This window comes from Delphinapterus leucas, chromosome 6 (assembly GCF_059928025.1).
Source record: "Delphinapterus leucas isolate spDelLeu-1000000601 "Yukka" chromosome 6, BTC_Dleu_Yukka2, whole genome shotgun sequence".
NCBI classification, from domain to species: Eukaryota; Metazoa; Chordata; class Mammalia; order Artiodactyla; family Monodontidae; genus Delphinapterus; species Delphinapterus leucas.
In genome coordinates, this window is record NC_143134.1 from 100,528,027 (window position 1) to 100,552,182 (window position 24,156).

The window sequence follows — 24,156 nt, forward strand, 5'->3', positions numbered from 1 at the left end:
GAAAGAAACTTTTCCCTTGGGTCCTCACAAAGAGTAGCAAACCACATCCTCAATCACATCCTCCAGGACACGCAGCAGTGGGGCTCACTGGGTTGTTTGCTAGCATTCCTCAGTGTGGGCTGATGGCACAAGGCCAAGGTTCAGATCCATGGAGCAATTCTCCAAGGAGCCAAATCAAGACAGCCCAGGTGTGCAATTCTCTGATGGTCTCTCTTAATCCAAAAAGACATCTGGAGATTCTGGAGGGATCATTTAACAGCACGCCCTTCTTATGTTGGGCTCTGTGAATTTTACTTCTCACGTGAAAACTTCTAATAAGTATTAAGTAATAGTGAATTGAAAGTGACCAGCATCCAGAACACAGTCAATGCTGTGGAACTATTGAAAGTTCCATATGATTTATCAGTCAAATGACCTGGAGAAGGTATAAGTTAAGCTGCTGTAATAAGGAGACCCCAAAATACAGTAACCTGGATAAAACTAAAGTTTATTTCTCACTCGTGTAACAGTGCAGGTATAGGAGGGTTGCTCAAGACAGGTGGGAAGCTCTGCTCCACAAGGTCATCTAGGGACTTAGGCTGGCAGTGTACCTCTACCATCCTTAATAAGCAGCTTCCTTTCAGTCTAAGGCAGCTGCTCTGGTTGTTGCCATCTTAGAGTCAAAGGAAAGAAACAGAGTAAAAGGCAAACAGCTTCCTTGTAAAAATGTAATCTAAAAGTTGTACACATCAGTTGTTTGATCATTTAGTGACATGGACACACCAACTTGCAAGGAAGACTGGGGAATGGAATCTATACCTGGACAGCCTCATATCTGCCTAAAACTCAAGGAGATTATATTACTTCCAGGAAGACTAGGAGAGTGGATAAGGGAAACCATAAGACTATGCCACTGGGAATTGGCATCTGCTCAAACAGAATTATCCTCGGATTAAAGAACAACCCACTACTAGCCAGAGGGAAATAAAGGCAGACACCTGTTACAAGTTCAAGTTTTCTACATTCATGTGTTCTGTCCAGTGCACAGACAATTAAGGATCAAGACCCCAAAGTTCTACATCATATGCATGGCTACACTCATTTTAGCCAGAAAAAAATTTTAAGTTGTTGTTTCTAAATGCCAGCTAAAACTGTAAAAGAATCAATAGAGCCTCCGTGCATTAGATATTAAGAACTGTCATATCCTTGTGAACCCTCCAAGATAAACTAATTGCAAAATGTAAGGGAAGGTAAACAAATAAGATGACAACCACATAGGATTCTTAACTCTAAGCTAGTTAAATGTCAGAGGACTTTTACTAAAACTCAGTAAATTGGTTTTGGAATAGTTGATCTTAGACGACTTCCTTCTGGCAGCCATTAGATGACAGCAACAGTTTGTCTGTGGAGGTATTCTTAGTTTGAAACAATAAAAATCATGATGAGGTCAGCATATTGGTATTCTCTCTGTCTAGGGAGGTAGAAAACATATGCCTATCTCATCCAAAGGGGATGTCACATTATTACCATAAAAGTTTATAAAAATTGGGCAGCAGGATTTATCACTTACCCCACTGAAAATCATCTCCTCCCTCAGGAGACTGCAATTGTCTCTGCTGACTTAAATGGTAGTATTAAGGTTTAGAGTCTATATGAGCTTTAGTCTATATGGACATAGATTTTCTCCCATAAGCAATTCCTTCCAGTGGAGTGAAAGTTTAAGAAAAAGTCAATAAAAGCTAAAACTCTTAGTTTGTTCTTCCTAATTTTCTCCACAAGGTGGTAAAGAATATAACAATGGTTTAAAGTGTTTAAAGCTGACCTACTCCTCATGTAATAGATTTGGCCTAAGATGTCCACATGTGTACTTTGAAAGAAACAAACAGGTACTTAGTCTAGACATCAGGTGGGTAAGTATACAGGTCTACAATTCGGGAGGAATAGGTGGTTGCTCTGTTAAATACAGAGGGGCCTACATGCTATCAGTAGGCATGCTTTCAAGTATGCCCTCATTACTAGAACAAATAGCCAATGTAAACCCTGAGTAATTTGCCTTAAACATCAGTCAGTGTCCTTCCAGCTGTGGTCTTCCCAGACATGATGTGATCACATGTATGTACATTTGTATGTATAAAGAATGATCTACCAGAGCTAGGTTCTAATCAGCACAATTTGGTAAGGGGAGAAGGAAAAGAGAACTAACATTGGTTGACCATCCCTATGTGCCAGGGGTAATACTATACCCTTTATCTTTGTTTTTGCATTTATTTCTCACAACAACCCTGTGAGGCAAGCATTATCATCACCATTTTAGAGATGAGGAACCTGAATCACAGAGATGTGAAATGACCTACCCAAGGTCACACAGCTTGTGCACAGAGAAGCTGGAATTCAACCCAGTTTGATTGCACAGTTCATGCTCTTTCAAATAAACCACACTGCTGATATGGAATTCTACTTACTCCCCCACTTTGGGCACCACATTGTTGACCATGAAGGGGGCTTGGGTCTACAAAGTTCAGGGAGTGGTCCCTAAAGGGCCTTTTCATTCCACTAGAATTCTTCTAGTAGTCTCCTTGTCTGTCTTACTTGCTATTACATACATCACCTAAAATAGTGCCTGCACCTTCTCCTCCCCCAGAAAAAGGTTTTTAAGTGAATGAATGATTGAGACTAATCACTTCCTTGTAACAAGGATAGTATACAATTTCTAGAGAATTCCCAATGTGTCTAACCGCTTGGATCTCAGCTTGAATCTCTTTAAAACATAAATTCTGTTTGCAATGTATTTCATAAGATTAAACAACTATTTCTAGTATTATTCGTTTTTTTTAATAGATCTTTATTGGAATATAATTGCTTCACAATACTGTGTTGTTATCTGTTGCACAACAAAGCGAATCAGCCATATATAGGCACATGTCCCCATATCCCTTCCCTCTTCAGCCTCCCTCCCATCCTCCCTGTCCCACCTCTCTAGGTCATAACAAAGCACCGAGATGATCTCCCTGTGCTATGCTGCTGCTTCCCACCAGCCAACTACTTAACATTCGGTAGTGTATGTATGTTGATGCTACTCTCACTTCGCCCAGCTTCATCCTCCCACCCATGCCTCAAGTCCATTCTCTATGTCTACCTCTTTATTCCTTCCCTGCAACTAGGTTCATCAGTACCTTTTTTTTTTTTAGATTCCATATATATGCATTAGCATACGGTATTTGTTTTTCTCTTTCTGACGTACTTCACTCTGTATGACAGACTCTAGGTTCATCCACCTCACTACAAATAACTCAATTTCATTTCTTTTTATGGCTGAGTAATATTCCATTGTATATATGTGTCACATCTTCTTTATCCATTCGTCTGTCGATGGACACTTAGGTTGCTTCCATGTCCTGGCTATTGTAAATAGTGCTGCAATGAACATAGTGGTGCATGACTCTTTTTGAATTATGGTTTTCTCAGGGTATATGCCCAGTAGTGGGATTGCTGGGTCGTATGGTAGTTCTATTTTTACTTTCTTAAAGAACCTCCATACTGTTCTCCATAGTGGCTGTATCAATTTACATTCCCACCAACAGTGCAAGAGGGTTCCCTTTTCTCTACACCCTCTCTAGCACTTGTTGTTTGTAGATTTTTTGATGATGGCCATTCTGACCAGTGTGGGGTGATACCTCACTGTAGTCTTGATTTTCATTTCTTTAATAATTAGTGATGTTGAGCATCTTTTCATGTGCCTCTTGGCCATCTGTATGCCTTCCTTGGTGAAATGTCTATTTAGGTCTTCTGCCCATTTTTTAAACGGATTGTTTGTTTTTTTGATATTGAGCTCCATGAGCTGTTCATATATTTTGGAGATTAATCCTTTGTCCATTGATTCAGTTGCAAATATTTTCTCCCATTCTGAGGGTTATCTTTGTGTCTTGTTCATGGTTTCCTTTGCTGTGCAAAAGCTTTTAAGTTTAATTAAGTCCCACTTGTTTATTTTTATTTCTGTTACTCTAGGAAGTGGGTCAAAAAAGATCTTGCTGTGGTTTATGTCAGAGTGGTTTTCCTATGTTTTCCTCTAAGAGTTTTATAGTATCTGGTCTTACACTTAAGTCTTTAATCCATTTGGAGCTTATTTTTGTGTATGGTGTTAGGTAGTGTTCTAATTTCATTCTTTTACATGTAGCTGTCCAGTTTTCCCAGCACCACTTACTGAAGAGGCTGTCTTTTCTCCATTGTATGTTCTTGCCTCCTTTGTCATAAATTAGGTGACCATATGTGCGTGGGTTTACCTCTGGGCATTCTATGCTGTACCACTGATCTATATTTCTGTTTTTATGCCAATACCATACTGTCTTGATTGCTGCAGCTTTGTGGTATAGTTTGCAGTTGGGGACCCTGATTCCTCCAAATCCGTTTTTCTTTCTCAAGATTGCTTTGGCTATTCAGGCTTTGTGTTTCCATGTGAATTGTAAAATTTTTGTTCTAATTCTGTGAAGAATGCAATTGGTAGTATCATAGGGATTGCACTGAATCTGTAGATTGCTTTGGGTAGTATAGTCATTTTCACAATATTGATTCTTCCAATCCAAGAACATGGTATATTTCTCCATCTGTTTATGTCATCTTTGATTTCTTTCATCAGTTTTATGGTTTTCTGACTACAAGTTAGGTAGTAGATCACCTCCTTTTGCAGGTTTATTCCTAGGCATTTTATTCTTTTCGTTGCAATGGTAAATGGGAGTGTTTCCTTAATTTCTCTTCTGATTTTTCATTGTTGGTGTATAAGAATGCCGGAGATTTCTGTGCATTAATTTTGTATCCTGCAACCTTACCAAATTAATTGATTAGTTCTACTAGTTTTCTGGTGGCATCTTTAGGATTTTCTATGTATAGTATCATGTCATCAGCAAACTGTGACAGTTTTATTTCTTCTTTTCCAATTTGTATTACTTTTCTTTTTTTCTCTGATCGCTGTGGCTAGGACTTCCAAAACTATGTGGAATAAGAGTGGTGAGAGTGGACATCCTTGTCTTGTTCCTGATCTTAGTGGAAATGCTTTCAGTTTTTCACCATTGAGTATGATGCTTGTTGTGGGTTTCTCATATATGGCCTTTATTGTTGAGGTAAGTTCCCTCTATGCCCATTTTCTGGAGAGTTTTTATCATAAATGGGTGTTGAATTTCTGTCAAAAGCTTTTTCTGCATCTACTGAGATGATCATATGGTTTTTATTCCTTAATTTGTTAATGTGGTGCATCACATTGATTGATTTGTGTATATTGAAGAATCCTTGCATCCCTGGGATAAATCTCACTTGATCATGGTGTGTGATCCTTGTTATGTGCTGTTAGATTCTGTTTGCTAGTATTCTGTTCAGGATTTTTGCATCTATGTTCATCAGTGATATTGATCCATAATTTTCTTTTTTTGTGATATCTTTTTCTGGTTTTGGTGTCAGGGTGATGGTGGCTTTGTAGAATGAATTTGGGAGTGTTTCTCCCTCTGCAATTTTTTGGAAGAGTTTGAGAAGTATCAGTGTTAACTCTTCCCCAAACATTTGATAGAATTCACCTGTGAAGCCATCTGATCCTGGCCTTTATTTTGTTGGAAGACTTTTCATTATGGTTTCAATTTCATTGCTTGTGATAGTTCTGTTTATATTTTATAATTCTTCCTGGTTCAGTCTTGGAAAATTGTACCCTTCCAAGAATTTGTCCATTTCTTCGTGGTTGTGCATTTTACTGGCATACAGTTGTTTGTAGTCATCTCTTATAATCCTTTGTATTTCTGCAGTGTCAGTTGTGATTTCTCCTTTTTCTTTTCTAATTTTATTGATTTGTGTCCTCTCCCTTTTTTTCTTGATGAGTCTGGCTAAGAGTTTATCAATTTTGTTTATCTTCTCAAGAACCAGCTTTTAGTTTTATTGATCTTTGCTACTGTTTTGTTTCTATTTCATTTATTTCTGCTCTGATCTTTATGATTTCTTTCCTTCTGCTCACTTTGGGTTTTCTTTGTTCTTCTTTCTCTAGTTGTTTTAAGTGTAGGGTTAGATTGTTTGAGATTTTTCTTGCTTCTTGAGGTGAAATTGAATTGCTATAAACTTCCCTCTTAGAACTGCTTTTGCTGCGTCCTATAGGTTTTGTGTCGTCGTGTTTTCGTTGTCATTTGTTTCTATGTATTTTTTAATTTCTTCTTTGATTTCTTCAGTGATCTCTTTGTTATTTAGTAACGTATTGTTTAGCCTCCATGTATTTGTGTTCTTTACAGTTTTTTCCTGTAATTGATTTCCAATCTCATAATATTGTGGTCAGAAAAGATGCTTGATACGATTTCAATTTTCCAAGGCTTGATTTGTGACCCAAGATGTGATGTATCCTGGAGAATGTTCCTTGTGCACTTGAGAAGAAAGCGTATTCTGCCACTTTGGGGTGGAATGTTCTATAAATATCAATTAGATCTATCTGGTCTATTGTGTCATTTAAAGCTTGTGTTTCCTTATTTATTTTCTGTTTGGATGATCTGTCCATTGGTGTAAGTGGGGTGTTAAAGTCCCCTACTATTACTGTGTTACTGTTGATTTCTCCTTTCATGGTTGTTAGCATTTGCCTTATGTATTGAGGTGCTCCTATGTTGGGTGCATAAACATTTATACTTGTTATATCTTCTTCTTGGGTTGATCCTTTGATCATTATGTAGTTTCCCTCCTTATCTCTTATAACAGCCTTTATTTTAAAGTCTATTTTATCTGGTATGAGTATTACTACCCCAGGTTTCTTTTGATTTCCGGTTGCATAGAACATCTTTTTCCATCCCTTCCCTTTCAGTCTGTATGTGTCCCTAGGTCTGAAGTGGTCCCTTGTAGACAGCATATACATGGGTCTTGTTTCTGTAACCATTCAGCCAGTCTGTGCCTTTTGTTTTGGGCATTTAATCCATTTACATTCAAGGTTATTATCAATATGTATGTTCCTATTACCATTTTCTTAATTGTTTTGGGTTTGTTTTTGTGGGTCTTTTTCTTCTCTTGTGTTTCCCACTTAGAGAAGTTTCTTTAGCATTTATTGTAAAGCTGGTTTGGTGGTGCTGAATTCTCTTAGCTTTTGCTTGTCTGAAAAGCTTTTGACTTCTCCACCAAATCTGAATGAGATCCTTGCTAGGTTGAGTAATCTTGGTTGTAGGTTTTTCTCTTTCACTTTAAGTATATCCTGCCACTCCCTTCTGGTCTGCAGAGTTTGTGCTGAAAGATCAGCTGTTAACCTTATGGGGATTCCTTTGTATGTTATTTTTTGTTTTTCCCTTGCTGCTTTTAATATTTTTTCTTTGAATTTAATTTTTGTTAGTTGGATTAGTATGTGTCTTGGTATGTTTTTCCTAGGGTTTATCCTGTATGGGACTCTCTGTGCTTCCTGGACTTGGTGACTATTTCCTTTCCGAAATTAGGGAAGTTTTCAACTGTAATCTCTTCAAATATTTTCTCAAACCATTTCTTTTTCTCTTCTTCTTCTGGGACCCCTATAATTCGAATGTTGGTGTGTTTAGTATTGTCCCAGAGGTCTCTGAGATTGTCTTCAATTCTTTTCATTATTTTTTCTTTATTCTGCTCCTCGGCATTTATTTCCTTATTTTGTCTTCCAGCTCACTTATTCATTCTTCTGCCTCAGTTATTCTGTTATTGATTCCTTCTAGTTTATTTTTCATTTCAGTTATTGTGTTGTTCATCTTCGTTTGTTCTTTAGTTCTTCTAGATCTTTGTTAAACACTTCTTGTATTTTCTCAATCCATGCCTCCATTCTATTTCTGAGATCCTGGATCATCTTTATTATCATTACTCTGAATTGTTTTTCAGGTAGATTGGTAGATTGCCTATTTTCTCTTCATTTATTTGGTCTTGTAGGTTTTTACCTTGCTCCTTCATCTGTGACATATGTTTTTGCCATCTCTTTTTTTTTTTTTTTTTTTTATGAGTGGGATTGTGTTCCTGTTTTACTGGTTGTTTGCCCTGAGGCTTCCAACACTGGAGTTTGTAGGCTATTGGGTAGAGCTGGGTCTTGGTGCTGAGATGAGGAACTCCATGAGACCTCACTCCGATGAATATTCCCTGGAGTCTGAGGTTCTCTGTTAGTCCAGTGGTTAGGACTCGGAGCTCCCACCACAGGAGCTTTGGCCCAACCTCAGGCTTGTGAACCAATATCCCGCGAGCCATGTGGGGTGGCAAAAAGAAAAAAAAAAGAGAGGACAATAACAAAGTAAAAAATAAAATTAGACTAGGAACCTATCAGCTATGTTAGAAAGAATATAAAAATAAAAATATAGATGAATAACAACCAGAAGGTACTTCAGTACAACAGTAAAAAAGAGGAGAAGGGAAAAGAAAAAATAAAGAAAAAAAATGAGGGGAAAGGCCTTGGCTGTGGAGGGCGGGGCCTAAGCAAGGGTGAGGTTTGGGCAGTGGGTGGGGCCAATGCTTAGAACCCACAGGCCCTGAGGGCTGTGTGTGGGGTGGCTTAGGCTCAAGGAACAGAAGGGGCCCAGGCATGCCCCCCACCTCTGGTCTCAGAGAGCAAGGGACCTCACCTGGGAGCCCATCAGGCTTCCTGGGCTTGAGTGGGTGGGGCAAACGCCCTCCTCTCCTCTCCTGCTCCTCCTGGAGGGCCCCTGCCACCTGCCTCTCCTGATCTCCCCAGCCTCCCTCCTCTGCCCCCAGGACCCACTCGGCCTGGATGGGGCTTTGGAGGGGCGGTACCAGCTTGGGAGCTCAGCAGGCTCCCCTACCCGAGTGGACCAGGCAATTGCCCTCTGCTCCTCTCCTGCTCTTCCTGGAGAGTCCCTCCCACCTGCCTCTCCTGATCTCCCCAGCCTCAGAGGCACCGATCCTGTCTGGCCTCCAATTCCCCTCCCTGCTCAGTCCCCCTACATTCTACTGGTTCACTTTGGGGTTCCTCCCATCTCCTTGGGCGTCAGAGTCCCCCACCAGCAGCTGGCAGGTGCCCTAGTTGTAGGGAGATGCTAACTCCACGTCTTCCCACACTGCCATCTTCTCATGGGCTCCTCTAGTATTATTATTAAACTGTCATTTATTGAGCATTTACTATGTTCATGGTATTGCCCTAGGTATTTATATGCATTATCCCATTTAATTTCACAGTAACTCTACAAAGGAGGTGCTTATTTCATTCATGAAAAAGCTAAGGTGTAGAATGATTCAGTAACTCAAAGTACTTGACCGAAAGCTGTTCAACTCTAAACACCAGTGGTGGACCTAAAAAGTTAACATCTGAAACAGAACCTTTTTTAAAATTTCTACTTTTATACAACAAAATTATTTCCAGTAAGTATTATTTTTAAATAATTCATTCAAAACAAGAATAAATTTCAATTTTAAACATATTATTCAAGGTCAATAGGATATTTCACATATACACTAAAACTTGCATCCACTAACCAAAAAGATTACATCTCACAGTTCATATGTGGTCTGACTGTTTTAAATTTTAAGCACAATATGACTTAAATTCTGTTTCTTTGTCTTCACAATCACTGTGCTATTTATTTCAGATCTTCCATTTAAACACAGGAATAGGTGCACTACAGGTACTGGAGACACAAAGCACATATGAGATAAGCAGTAAAAATTCCAAACCATTATGAACTTACTCTCAAAGCCAACACATGTAGCTGAGTCCATGCGTACTAAGCACAAATTACATAACTCAGAGTCTTTTTAATTAATGTAGAAGACAAAGGATAAGACACAAAAATGTGCTACTGTGAAGCTTACATGTATATTATTAAGTTACCCTAGTCACTGTTTAAAACTTAGAACAAAAGATTTTCTCAAGGTGTGTTGTATCACTGACATTGAAAACTGCAAATGCATGTGATAATAAAATGCAAAACAACTTTTAATTCTTTTTATTATTGTCTTTAAACTCTCTATAGACACTATAGATTCTCTCATATCACCTGCACCTGAGGCTGACCCTTCCCACTACCACTCCCCTTGGTAAGTTGCTGACACAGACAGCTCTCAATCTCCCAGTCACATCTGTACTTACTATCTGTTAACTGAGCTCAGTTATGCTCTTTCCTATTCGTCCTTTAACTTCATGCAAATATCCACATGGTAGAAAGACCAGTTTTTCTCCAACATGGAGCCCTATTAATAACTTCCCGCTGTCTAGAGGGAAAGAAGAGTTCCTGGCCTGAGTTACCTTGAATATCCACCCGTTACTCAGTAAACCTCTCTAAGGTTGCTTCCTGTGCACAACTTAGAAAGGGCTGCCTCACTGTAACCACAAGAGCTACAATCTTCTTCCTGTCTTTGTTAGTTTCATGTTCTCTTATTGTAAACTATGTGCATAAATTAGCATAATCTGGAAAAGTGGAAAAATCACTACAGTCACTGTCCACTTAGTGAAAAGCAAACTCATCATCTTTAATATTCTTTTCCAATGGCTGAACATATAGAAGAATCCCTCTGAAAATGTAGCCTAAAATAAACTACTAAAAACAGACTATAAATTAGAGGTGAGAGGGGAGAAAATAGGAATAAGAAGAGATTTAGAATAATTCTGATAAAGTCAGGAAGTTTTGTGAGAAAAAACAATTGTGCTTGTATTATTTTTTGTGCATTATACAGTATCATATATGTACGCCATATATGTTAGAGAAAATTACTAGTGTCTATATGATCTCAATAAATATATCATGAATGAATGAGTTTGTAAAATAAATATTAGTTATACTGAGTCAGAATATTTTGTCATCTGTAGCTCTTTCTCCTACAGTGATTCATGTAAATTGCAGCCAGATTATAATATTTGTCCCTAAGGGAATTTAATCTCTTGACAATTCTACTTTACTAACACTCATTAATCCCTACAGTAAATTGAGAAATTAATACTCATAAACTTCCCTATTTTGGAAATGGTGATATCAAGACATGGTGACAGGGAGTAATTCCCTTGAGTGCCTCAGGGTGAGTGACAAGAAAGGAGATGAGGGTGGATCCCTAAGACTTGCTAGGAACAGAGCTCCAGGAGGAGTCACAGAATCTTAAGGTGGAAGGTACCTCAAAAGCTGTCTCCTACCTTCCTTAGCAAATGCTATGAACACACTAGAGTCTTTAGACTCCACTAGCAATACCTCCAAGAACAGTGAGCTCACCACCTGAGTTGAACCATCCTACTTTGGGACATCTCTGACTAATAAATTCTTCCTTATGTTGAGGTGAACTCTGTCACTTGATACATTCTACTCTTCATTCTGAGGCTGAGCAGAACAAGTCTAGTCTCTCTTCCGCCTGAACTGCCTTCAAAAATATTAAGGCAGCAAGCATTTTGCAGTTGATTGACCCAGTTCTTTCAACCAGTCCTCATGTGACGTAGTATCAAGTCCTCTCACCACCCCAGTCACCCGCCCTGTAATAACTTGTCCATGCAGGAGGGAAGACTTTGTGATCAAAGGCATATCTCCTATAAAACTGGACTTTGCTAACTCATCCTTGTTTTTCTTTGCTTGTTTCTTACTCAGAAGCAAAGAAAACACAAGACATCAGAGAGTTTCTGCTCTAGATCTTCCCAACAATGCCAACTTTCAATTCATTTTCCAGCAACCAAAGTAATCTTGTGGTTAAGGTTCCACTGATTTAGACAATGTCCTGCAGAGCATAAAATACAAAGTGGCTCTTCAGGCAGTGAAGGATGAAGTTTCAGTCAGAGGTCACCACCTTATTAAAGAGAAGAGAAAGATTTTCTTTCTTCACAAAAAATTTTATGTGACTAATTTTTACATAAATAACCCTAGAGTGACGGTAATGAAAATTAAAATGAAAACACAGGGCTCCCCTGGTGGCGCAGTGGTTGAGAGTCCGCCTGCCGATGCAGGGGACGTGGGTTCGTGCCCCCGTCCAGGAAGATCCCACATGCCGCGGAGCGGCTAGGCCCGTGAGCCATGGCCGCTGAGCCTGCGCGTCCAGAGCCTGTGCTCCGCAATGGGAGAAGCCACAACAGTGAGAGGCCCGCGTACCGCAAAAAGAAAAACAAAAAACAAATACTCAGAATTTCATCAGTCACCAAAATGTCCTTTTCATTTTTCTGTTTTGCCTACCAATTCTTGCCCACGTGCATAAACATAATTTATATTTTCATTTTCATAATCATAATGTAAATGTAATTTTTAATTCATCATGTTAAACGTAACATTATATTGTAAGTTTTATTCAACATGCTTCACGATTTTTACAGTTACTGTTATTATGGATATATAATATTCCTCAGAGTAGACAGATAATAATTTACTTAATTCATTCTCTAAGGCTTTTTAATGAATTTCCAAAATGTTCTTATTATAAACAGTAGTGCCACAAGCTTCTTAACGCTTACAGCTTTTTCATTCTTTAGACAAAGTACCATTATCCCCATTTTACAGGTTAGTAGATCAAAAGGGATAAGTATTTTTATGCCTCAAAAAATATTCTGACAATGAAAACTATTTTTTTAATGGACTGCTTAGCCCTATGAGATAAGAATATCTATTCCTCACTGGGAATCTAGTATGCACAGACTCTGCTCTGAAGGATTTAAGAATAGAGTTCAATTTAACCCTCAGTAGAACTTAAGAGGAAGGTGTTTTATCCCCGTGGTAGAGGAAAAAGAGGTTTAGCTGGAAATACTGAGAAAAAGTATCATCAACTTAGAGATTGAGGATTTGAACCCAAGTCTCTCTGGCTTTAAAACCCATACTCTCTGAATCTCAGTTTGCTCAGGTGTAAAACAAGGTATTGAACTCAATATTCTCTTAAGGCTCTCCCAATTGAAATATTCAGAAGGCTTCTGATAGTCTCAGATCACGATGGTCCTTTCCCAGCACTAATATTCTGTTAATAAAAAATTTCCCTTATGGGTAATGGGAGAGCTGTTTTAGCACTTCTTTGCTTATAAAAGATGCTGATAGCAGGAATTTTTGACTGAAGCTACCTTATAGCAGTGGTACCTCTGGGTGTTACCTCCATATCAATAACTCTTACAAATGATCTAACACTACCACGTATAAAATAGATAGCTAGTGGGAACACGTGGTATAGCACAGGGAACTCAGCTTGGTGTTCTATGATGACCTAGATGGGTGGAATGGGGGGGGCGGGGATGGGAGGGAGGACCAAGAGGGAGGGGATATATATATACATATAGCTGATTCACTTCGTTGTACAGCAGAAACTAACACAACACTGTAAAGCAATTATACTCCAATAAAAATCATAACTCTTACAAATGATCCTTCCTATTATGTGAATTCCCTCCTTTGATTATTGTGTGATAATTCTATAATTTTCCTCAGTCACTACTAAGTCTCTTGACAAAGTGCTTCACTTTTTGAAACATACCTATATGCTATCTTCCTGACTCTACCAGGAACTTATTTTGGGTTTTGTTTCTAAATGCTCTCCTGTCATCAAATGAGTTTTATCTAAGCATCTATGTATAATACCTAGAATTTACTCTTGAATCACTTGGGGAAATAATCTATAAGACATGTAATTTGTTTAGCTCAGTGCAATTTACAATCTTAGATTATATAGTTTGAAGGAAGAGACTCCCTGTCTTTGTAGCTTTAGCTTCATCTGACCATTCATCTGATATCACATAGTCCGTGTATTTTCCACACTCTGTATTTTCTGTACCTACTATTCTCTCAAACAAATTCTAAAAAACCTCTAAAAAACACACCCTTAACTACCATCCTGAACTCTCTTCCTGAATGAGCTGCAACTCACCACAAGTGTCCAGGAATGATAAGAATGACCATCAGTCCAGCAAGCTAGAGAGGGAACAGCAGGACACGTACTTCATCTATCACTGGTTAAACTGAGAAGGGAGGGAGTTCCATCTCTTTGGTCTCCTTTGCTCTCTTTCAGCCTGAAGGTTCTCTACTCCCGGCTATTTGCATTTTCAATCTATAATCAACAGCATTGTCTTTTTGATGATTGTACATGTAGTAGGCTAGGCTTAAATCTGGTGTTTTGTAACTGAGATACAGGGAAGACAGGCAAAAGCCAGGGGAGAGACAAGAGACAGGGGAACAGGGAGCAGACATTCCCATCCTACCTGATTTCCTTGCCCACAGAGCCCACTGGTTGACACAGAGGGTGTTCAGATTGCAAGAAGAAGGGGGCAGGGAGTTGGGCGGGGGAGAGAAGAAAATAAAAGTGACTATATTTGCTTAAACAGAACATAAACAAACCAGGTACACAATATCTTTGTATAACCCCTGTTGCTAATAAACACATAAGCAATCGAACTGCATCTGGGATTTTGCAAATAAAACAATAAAGACAGTCCCTGCCCTCAAGGGGCTGCTGGTCTGAATTCCACAAAAATGACACAATAGTTGACTGGAAAGGCAAGCCTGGCCAGGGAGGCAAGAGGAGGGATCCATGAACAGAGGAAAAGCTTGCTCGGGAAGCTCCTGAAAGGAAAGTTTGGGTATCTCCAAACTTAAATCCAGGCCCAACCTCCGACTCCCATCTGTGAAACAGGACTAATTGTAACCACTAGGTGAGATTATGGAGTGAGAATTAGATGAAATAAAGTATGGAAAAAGAGCTCTGAAAACTATGAAGAAACATGCAAATATAAATTAAAATAAAATTTGAGGCTTGGAAGCAGAATTCCCTTAAAAATGTCATTTTCAGTCTTCGGAGGATTGATACCCCTCTTACTTTCTTGTGCCGCTACTGTTAACTCTCTATTAATATTCATTGAGCACATAGCTACATGCCACCCACATGGACATGAATTAACTTTAATCCTCCCCAAAACCTGCCAGGCAAATACCATTATTCCCAATTTACAGATAAGGAAACATGGCTCTGATGAAGATGATGACAGAATTAGAATAAATTTTGCTCATTTAATCAACTTTCCATCATTTTCTCAGTCTTTTTTTTAGTATTTCTTTCAACATATTTCTACCAGAGTACTGAGATTGAGTATTAAGATCCCAGCCCCATTCAATAATTAACTTTACTTCATTAGTTCATTCATTCAACCAGTATTTATCAAGTCCCTACCAGGTGCCAGGGATTGCCCTAGGTGCTGCGAACCTGTGTTAAACAGAAAAGAGAAGGGCTCTGCTCTTTCGGAGTTCACTTCTAGATGTAAGAGACAGATGATAAATAGATAAACAAATACATCCACATGATACTATCACATAGTGGAAGGTGTTATGAAGAATATTTAAATACATTCAAATGATGACAAAGTGAATGAACAAAACTGTCATTTACCCTATTAAAAAGTTTATACTTTTGGGACTTCCCTGGTGGCACAGTGGTTAAGAATCCGCCTCGCAATGCAGGGGACATGGGTTCGATCCCTGGTCTGGGAAGTTCCCACATGCTGTGGAGCAACTAAGCCCGTGTGCCACAACTACTGAAGCCCACGCGCCCTAGAGCCCGTGCTCCGCAACAAGAGAAGCCACCGTAATGAGAAGCCCCCGCACCGTAATGAAGAGTAGCCCCCACTCGCCACAACTAGAGGAAGCCCGTGCACAGCAACAAAGACCCAACACAGCCAAAAATAAACTAAAAAAAGAAAGGTTATACTTTCCTCAACAAAATGTAAAATGGAATCTGTAAAATGCCATCCGTCTTGTTCTTCTGCCAAAAACAAATGAGCCAAGAGCCAAAATAAATGCTTCCTGTTAATCAAAATAGCATTATCAATGTCAAGGAATTATACACTTGGAGGTGTACGATTTCATCCAACAATTCTCCTTAAAACATCCTTGGCTATTTATACCTCCTCTCAGGTTGCCCACCAGCCCAAGGCTATGAAAGAAAATGGAGACAGTTCTGAAGAACTTCCTGTCTGCAAACAGCTCCACTATGATATAAGCCCATTATTATCAGGCATGATGGGATCCAGAATCTTCATGTTCCCCACAAGGGACACAGAGATGTGAGTATGGCTAATATCAGAAATAAAATAGGGGCACTTTGAGCCAATACGAGAGGGAGACAAATATTCAGACACATCTTGGAGAAGTGTCCTACAAAATCCATATGGATTCTTGGCCAAGGCTTCTTGGTTTATTACCACTGAAAATTAGTTTGGTTTGGTTCATTAACATTGCAAATCATAATATGTACCACAATCTTCTGTGGTTTTCCAATGATCAGAATAAGTTCCAAAACACCAAGCATAGCTCCAAGGCTGTGACATATGTAAATCCTCCTGGTACGTTGCCAAAAGAGTGCCCAAGATAATGTGATTAGTGCCTCTAATGAGAATAATTTAACTTCCTCATTTAAAAAAGCACCCTCAGTAAATAAACCTCATTGACAGTTTACTACTCCCTGGGTGGAGAGGTAGAACAGCGAGAGCATAGTATTTGGAGATTAGGGCCTAATTTGAGACATACCTCTGCTATTTCCTGGGTGAGTCACCTTCTATAAGCTACTTATCCTCTTTGAAACTGTTTCCTCATCTGTAAAATGGGGATAGCAGTACCTATCAGTCAGCACTTTTGTGAGAATTAAGTAAAGGAATGTGCATTTACACACATTACAAGGGGCAAAACATCAGACACCTGGTTAGGGTCATTTCTGGGGAGCCCCTGCTACAATCAGGATGCTGTAAGGATGTCTTGCACCCAGAATGTAAGAAGTGTGTCAACCTGGAAGCCCCCACAACTATCTGTGTTCAATACATTTTTTTCAGCCTGAAAAGGCAGGTCATTTAGGCCTTCTAATATTAAAATATATAGTAGAAGTGACAGTGCATTATCTGAGCTCTGCTCATGTCACCATCTTGCAGGTTACCTCAACTCCAAATTAGGTGCAATGAGAATCCTCATAAGCACTGACAAATATTTCATTCATCTACTCATTCAATCATTCATTTCCCAGCCATCATTAGATGTCATACACTCGTTCAGTAAGTATATTCGGAGCTCAGTGCTGTGCTGTGCTGTGGACTGTTCAACAGCTGGGTTCACAGTCCAGGAGGGAGGAAGGCAACTCAGTGACTGCAGTACACTGTGATGAGGGCAATAACAACACAACAATAATAATAAAAGTTAACTCTGCTGATCAAGCTCCTGGTTGTAAGCATCAGACACCAACTCTGGTTTACTTAAGCAGAAAAGAAATTTATTGGAGGGAAAATACTCCTCACAGAATTTCTGAAAAGCTTGGAGGACAAGATGCCAAAAATGGGCAGGAACTAAGAGAGGTCACACAATAGGACCACAGCCAAAATCCCACCACAGGGAAGATCTGGTGAGGACACCGTGGCTGGTCCTGTTTCCGTGGCTACTCTGGAGAACAGGCTGTTCTTGCTGCTGCCAAGTTGAACAGGATAAACCCCTCAGGTAGTGCAGGGAGATGCAACACTGACTATCCGGCTGGGGCATCCGATAAGCTGTGCTCAAGCCCTGGGTCCCAATGGGGAGGGGAAAGCAGCAGCTGGCCTTTCAGCTTTGAAAGTGGACACAGGTGGATGCAGTCCTTCCAGGACTCATCCTGAGGGAATCTTCCAAATGTGAGAATGGATTTCAGATGCCAGGCAGCGAAATGTTTACTGAGTGCCTTCCATGTGCCAGAGACTGTGCCAAGCAACTTATAGGCAATATCTCACTGGATCCTCAGAGCAGTCCTATAATACAGGTACTTTACCATCAAACTTTACCAATAAACTGAGATTTGGCAAGAGGAAGAAACTTGCCAAGTTGTACAGCCAGTAAAGAGGCAAAGCCCTGACTCAAACTCAGTTTTCAACAACTGCTCCACACTACAAAGAGAGAGAGAAGTACAAAGGTTGTTGGGATCACAGGCAAGAAGCCCTTGAATCAGACCAGGGAGTGAGGGAAGGCACCCCAGAGGAAGTGAGGTTGCAATGAGATTTAATGGATAAGAAGTTGGTTAGATATTGCAGGGAGGTGTGTGGGAACTGAGGGTAGAGGCAGTGGGGTTTAGGAGAGGTAACAATTTATGAAAAGAAAAAGTGGCACAGGTTTCTTGGAACCAAACGTTTTTTGTTCATGCAGTACAGCTGAAGAAAAGAGTACAAAAGGAAGGGGTGTGAGTGGGAAATGTGGTGACCCCAACCTCAGGCACGTGTTTGTCCCCAGAAAGGATTCCAGGTCATTCCATCATTAAAGAGCGCCCATAGCTAGAGAGTGACACTGGAATTGTTCAATTCCTTTGTCTTCGCTGAAAAAGTAGAGGAAATGAAGTGAGCAGAACATCCAGATAACTTTCAGCACCATTATCCTAAATTAATCCTACCATCCTAACTCTAGAATTTAAAGAGCAAAGAATTTTCCAGGGGCAGTAGGAATTCCAAAGAAAGTTCTCAACCTGGAGTGATACTGAGTACTAAGTGATGATCCAAGTATTTGTGGAGAGTGATCAGGGACCAGCTCCTGACAAGCCTGGCCAAGGTCAGAATTTCCTGAGACCTTCCCCCAAGCAAGATCAGCAAGGAGCAATGCTCAATGCCTGATTCACTCAGTCCAGGCCATTGCCCCAAAGTCTCATCTCACATTAGCATTAGCACCAACTCAGTGGGTAGGCATGACTGGGTCATGCCTCGTCAGATTAAATTTTCAAGTGCCTTCACTTTTTTCTAAAGAAAGAAGGATATGTTTTCAACTTTATGGAAGGGTATATATCAGCAACTGTTAAATATCTCCAAAAATCCATTCTTTCTTTCTATTTAGTATTAGGACAAACACACGCACTCGTACACACACCTCCACCCTGAGTTTTAGCAGAACACACATCCACTCCACCAGAAACACATTCCCCAGACTCTCTTGCAGCTAGGTTTGCCCATGTAACTATGGTTATCTAATGGTGTGTGGGTAAGAAATGATGTGTACAACTTCTGGTCACTTTCTTCACAGTAAATTGCTTGCCTTCCAATCAGTTTCTTTCTCCCTTCCCAAGGGTTAGAACATGGACATGTTGTTGGCAAGAAACTGACTATGTAGATGAGGAAAACATTCTAAGAGATGGTGGAGCAACAATAAAGGAAGAACCTAGGTCCCTGAATGACCTCTCAGAGCTGCCCAGCCTTCCCAGGCCATCCACCTACAACAGGACTTATGTAAAAGAGAAATAAGATCCCATATTATTTAACCCACTGTGTACTGGGGTTACTGTGTTACAGCTTAGCCTTTCCCATCTACACAGGTTTCATCTGAAGGTAATGACAGAAAGCATGTGTTTTTTTTGAAGACACGGAAACCTAAGTTCTAATTCTAGCTTTACCACTAACTGACCATCTGCAGTCAGTTAACTGCTCTAGGTATTCTTCTCACATGCAACAAAGGGCAAATAATATTAATTTTTCAGGTTTTAAAAGAATTATAAATAAAAGACCCTGTATGGTGCTGGTACACAATGAGTGCTATAAATGCTACTATTTTTATTGTTATCTTATTGCAGGTCACTGATAAGGCCTGCTGAAAATACGACAGCACCATGAGGCATCCAACTTGGAACTCTCTAAATATGCTTAGAGGACTCCAAAATGCCATGTACAGCCAAGTTTATCTGATAAAACGTGATATGAATTCTATTAGCTGACCTGGATTTCATCCCACTTTTGAACATCTATAGCCTTTCAATTTGGCATTTTGCATGTCAACTCTGCAACTAGAATGTGAGGGGAAGCCTCCACACCTGAGCAACGGGGGTGGGTCTGCACCCACTGAACTCCTGCAGATGGGAGGGAGCTCTCTGCCTGCAGTCAGTGGTTGAGTTAGAGGCTGCTCCTTTCGTTAGCGTGGTATGACTGGTGCCATCTCACCTATTGCTTCTGGGACCAGTTTAGGTGACAAACTTGGTTCAGAAAAGGAGACCCAGGGAAGGACTTTGTCATTGGCCCTACTGGCCTCTTACATTTTATCCAAGAAGTTTCCAGATTTGCAGCATAGAAGGCAGCAGTCACACCTGTAATACTAGCAGCACACCCTGACCAAGTTGTCAGGTCTGTTCATGAAATTCAAAGCCCTGAACCGTGTCAGTGCTGATGAGAAGTGTAAACTGCCAATTCTTCAGAGTTCTTCAAATACCCTCTTATCATGTGGAGCACACGGAGTGAAAAGTCCCCTTATGGACTCCCTCACCCACCTACCCGCCCACCCCCAGAAAGGCAACAGACTCTTCCATCTGGAGCCCTATGTCTGTCAACTTCTTTTTAACCATTCTCTCAAGGTATGATTGACATAGAGAAAGTTGCTCATATTTAATATATACAACTTGATGAGTTTGGAGATACATATACACACACGATGTCAGCTTTAAGAAGGAACAAATTCCCCTCAGATCATAAATCCCAGGTAACATTCTAACTGAAATCAATTTTTTCCTTAGGCCTCAGAGAAGCCAGCTGTTTCTGCTCCTGTGCCAGGGTGGATATACTAGCTCACTTTCTGCCACTGGTTCTCCAGAGTCAATTTATGCTGCCTCCTGCTGGCCAACATTTTAAGTAAAACTTCCTTGCGCTCATGGCTAGAAAATGTCACACTGGGTATCAGGACCCAGGCAAGGCCGTGAGCAAGCTTCCAACAAAAATTCAACGGTCCTTTGCTGCTGAAAACACTGTTCTGACTTAACTCTACATTGCTGAAGCATGAAGGAATATGAGTTTACAAGGAAACGAAACCCCAAATGCTAAACAACTGTGCCCTCTGTATGTACAGCAGCACCCTTCCAATTTGTCATTACCTTCCTGTTCTTCTGGTTCTCTCTTATACATAAGACCCCCTGAATCCAACTTGCCCAAAGGTCATTCCATGGAGCTACATAAGGCAGGACAGAGGCCCTCATGCTGACAATGAAAGAAGTCAGTTCCAGGCACTTGCCCAAGGTCACATGGTGGGTCAGTGGTAAAGCCATGGTCTCAAAGCTTCCCTTCTGAAGTGCCCAGCATGTGGGGTGTTTTTGTTGCACTAGCTAACAGGTCATCTGTCATGTTCTCCTTGACTCCATTTGACTACATTACTCCAAATGACTACATTTTCAAGGGCCAGAACCATGCTAGTGTCCATGTCAAGACCTCAGTGATAGTGGCAAGTACCCCACAAGGCCTTCCATACAAACGGTGAGAAATGTCAGCTCCCCTGAAAGGAGAAGCTTCATGCACAAAACCCAGCCATCCCCAGAGTCGACCGTGCCATGAGGTCAGAGGCCAGGAGGCTTTTTGGGAAGGCACATTCTGTGTGCAATGTCTGAACTTGCCAGGTCTCAGGGAAGTTGGACTTCTCCCAAGGAAAGTTTTGCCCCGACTCTTGACAACTGTCAGCACATCGCACAAAGACAGGAACTCACGAGATAGAGATGCCAAGCAGCAGGGAACCATTAAGACTAAAACCTGAGTTGCTGAAGGAAACTGAAGGCTGAGTGATTTTTCTTCTCTGAGCTGCAACCTGTGAACTTTGAGAACGAAGTGCCATTTATTGTGGGCCTGCTCTGGGCCTGGCTCTTAGCACACTTGATCTCACTGAGGCAGTACAGTGTAATGCAAGGTTCCTCAACTGAGGCACTATTGACATTTGGGACAGGACAGTTCTTTATTGTGGGGACTGTCCTATGCATCGTAGGATGTTTAGCAGCATCCCTGGCCTCTGCTCACTAGAGGCCAGCAGCACTTCCTCTTGCCACCTGTGACAACCCAAATTGTCTCCAGCATTGCCAACCCCTGGGAGACAGATTCACCCCAAGTTGAGAATGATTACTATAGTGGCTATTTTGCAGGCTCCGGAATCAGACAGCCAGACTCCAAATCCTGACCCACCCTTTATCCCATTTATCAGATAACCTTAGAAAAATTCCGTAAGTTCGCTGTTCCTCAGTGTCCTTAACTGAAAATAGTCAATGGTAATACCCACACATAGGGTAGTTATGAGGGTTAAGTGAGACATCACACATGAAGCATGTAGAATCAGGCCTGGCACAGAGAAAGCCAACCTTCCCAAATGTATTCTCATCCCCATTTTTCAGAAAAAGAAAGTGAGGCTCCAAGAAGTGACTAAGAGATCACACAATCAGCAAGCAGCCCAGCTAGTATGCGAACATGATTCCTCATGGGCTCAATAACCATCAGTGAGCGGCCACCACGCAGCAAGCCCTGGTCTGGGCTCCTCGGCTAAGGAGGAAACAAGAGAATCCTTGTGCTCAAGGAACTCCAAATCCAATGAAGGAGGCAGGCACGTGGCCTGGCGGTTTCATAACGTGTGCTATGGCAGAAGAGCAGAGAAGTGCTGGGGCTGCATGTGCTCAGCGGTGAGGCACTTAACCCAGCCCAGGTCATGGGGGAGGAAACACCCAAAGGGATTCTGAAAGACTCCAAAACGCTTTCCCCGTCACCACAGTGCTTATTTCATCTAACAGATGACAGATAGCTTTCGACAGTGACTGCAGATGTACGTCTGAGGGGTGAAGTCTGCAGTAAGTCTGGTCAGGGACACCAGCCTCCAAAGATTTGTGGAAAGGGACGAGATCACAGAGTCTCACTGAGATTGAGTCAGATCTCTCATTCAGAACTTCAGGGAGGGTGGGTTGAGAGCTGCCCCTCGCCTAGTCAGTGCATCCTTCAACGGTTTGGAGAGAGAGGTTAGCAAACCCCATTTGACAGCCCTGGGGTGGGTGGGGGGTGTCAAAGACAATTAGAACTTACTCAGCACGAATACACAGTGATGAGGAATAAGTAAAAACCCAAACCGCCGCAAGAGCAGGTTCTTCTCCTTGAAGAAGCTGCTCACATAAGAAGGGACCATGATCCTCATGAGAGACAAAAGGGTTTCACAAGCAGAGATGTTTTCATAGCCCTGTATTTCACTTAATGAGCTGACGACTGAAGGCTCACATTGATAATTCCCCTGGCTGGCTCAAACACCTGCATCATGGCTATGTTATCATACACCTGTACAGAATCCCAAGTGCTTGGAATGATCCTGTATGACAGCCTGGGGCCCCTGCTAAGAAGGTGGGGAGGGCCAAACCCAGGATCCAGTGTCACGTCTTGTCATTGATCTGTGAGAGGGAAGAAGACTCCATATGCCCTCACTGTACAAAGTGTGGCCCTTACACCAGCAGTATCAGCATCACCGGGGAGCTTAGAAAGTAAAGACTCAGGCTCCATCCCAGGCCTACTGGATCAGAGTCTTTGGGGTGGGAATCTATATTTTAACAAGCTCTTCACATGATTCTTATTTTAAAGTTTGAGAAACGCTGCTGTAGACCATCTTCCGTTCACCTTCCCTTTCATTCATTTATTCAACAAATAGTTACTGAGTATCTATCCTTTAATAACCTTGCTACTAGATACTGGGTGTATAGTTGTAAATAAAACTGACACGGTTTTTGCTCTTGCAGAATTTAAATTCTTCTCTGGGGAGCAATGGGAATTTGTGGTGACATTTGATGAGAAACCCATGAGGGAATGAGAAACAAATGCTTATTCCTGACAGATATGCAAGTCGAGTCATATCATGTCATTAACATGAGCAGGCTAACCCAGAACAAATATTTAGCAGGCACTGGAGTTATGCTGGATGAAAAAAATGACAGAAACACATTTTTATTTCTCTTACCTGAATCTGTGCCCCTTGAGAACGAGCCAACGTCCCATTCACTCTGGTTTCCCCAGGGCTCAGCACGGTACCTGGAACTCACTTAATATCTGCTGAATGAATAAGGAAAGGAATAAATCCCAATTAGCCTGAGAGGCTGCCCAGAGCCCTCTGTGTCCTAGGAACCCCTGAACCAGCCTGCAACCTGCCCCTCAGGCTAGGAAAGGGTCCCCCCACTCAATAATCTGCATGTCCGCAAAAATTCTGCAAGCAGGACCCTAACTCTAAAAGCCAGTTCCCCACCTAGTGGGCTGTGGAGTAGAGCTTCCTTCAGGGAAGTCAAATCTCTCTGGAAGCACCTCCCTCTGTGCTAGAGGACTCTGTACAGAAAAGGCTGAGAAAGAAATGCAGGAGAAACAGGCCTCCTAGGAGCTGCCCCAAGGGCAAAATTAGAAATGAGACTAGTGGGGTGGGAATGGGGAGGACACAGTGAAGTGCTGCCCCCTACCCAGCCTCCCTGGAAAACAGGAACGTCAACCAGCTGACACTAACAATTAGCAGCTCAGATCACAGAGATTTTGCTCAACTGGAAAAACTTAGTGGT

General features: G+C 41.2%; 1 long non-coding RNA gene across 4 annotated transcripts in view; it reads right to left on the reverse strand.

Moving 5' to 3' along the window:
- The window catches only part of LOC149749021 (uncharacterized), a 498,387-nt gene that overhangs the window by 426,736 nt on the left and 47,495 nt on the right, over window positions 1-24,156 (reverse strand). For 3 of the 4 annotated variants that reach the window (XR_016393608.1, XR_016393605.1, XR_016393606.1), the window contains exon 2: window positions 23,574-23,665. This is a non-coding gene — a long non-coding RNA (uncharacterized LOC149749021). The remainder of the gene's footprint in view (window positions 1-23,573; window positions 23,666-24,156) is intronic. The other variant, XR_016393607.1, reaches the window with a different exon arrangement.